Source organism: Gavialis gangeticus, unplaced genomic scaffold, assembly GCF_001723915.1.
Source record: "Gavialis gangeticus isolate Ggan-Ray unplaced genomic scaffold, GavGan_comp1, whole genome shotgun sequence".
Classification (NCBI taxonomy): Eukaryota; Metazoa; Chordata; order Crocodylia; family Gavialidae; genus Gavialis; species Gavialis gangeticus.
The window spans coordinates 34,205,556-34,206,439 of NW_017728995.1; positions in this window are offsets into that span (position 1 = coordinate 34,205,556).

Genomic DNA, 884 nt, shown 5'->3' on the forward strand with positions numbered 1-884 from the left:
CAGTCCGTAGAGCTGCAGAGCTGATTCCCACGGTATCCCGGCAGGTAGCCGACTTAAAAGGGACCAGCCCTGCCACATCTTCCCACATTGAGGGCAGACCTCCTCCGGCCTTTGGAAGAAGTTTTGCCTGCGTGGGGAACAGGCAGCCAGGGGTTGCATGTGGACACAGGATGGGAAAGTAGAAAGACGCATTGCCCAGCAAACTCACCCCAACGGGTCAATGCACCACACATGCATCTAGCTTGAATTTCAGCATCTCAGCAGTTCATCTGAAATTTGGAAGTCGGCTGACATGGCAGGAGGAGGCTGCGGCATTGAAAGGAAAGACTTGGAACAGACTTTCAGTCTTTCAGATATCTGGAGAAAGCCTTTCTTTCCCCTTCTATTAGAGCAGCAAATCAGGGCCAGATTCTGAACTCGACTTCCCTGAGCTCAGTTTTGTTGTTCCAGCTCTGGAGTAACTCGGTGGCGCTGCGCTGGTACAAGCGAGAGCAGGATCTGGCCCGCTGAGTCCAGCTGGAGCAGGACCTGGAGAGTGCAGTTTGCAAAAGGCAGCGTTGTCCCCCCCGTCCTTGCCACTGAAATAGGTCGTGGCTGTTGTTGTAGCCCCCTCTCTTCTACTTCTGACACCTCCAGTGAGGTCCAGGCATTTGCTGAGCCTTGCAAGCCAGAAAGGGGGTGCAGCAAAGAGAGAGGAGGGGGGGAATCAAAAACCAAAAATAAATTTCACAGTCCAGCTGGCAAATACTGCTGGGCCACAATTGTCTTTGGCAGCCCTCCACCCCCAAAGTCTCTGATGGCTCGGAGGCCCCTGCCACAAGAAAATCAGGGGTTTAAAATACAATAATTAAAGAAAATATTGATGTCATCGGGGTTTGGGAGGA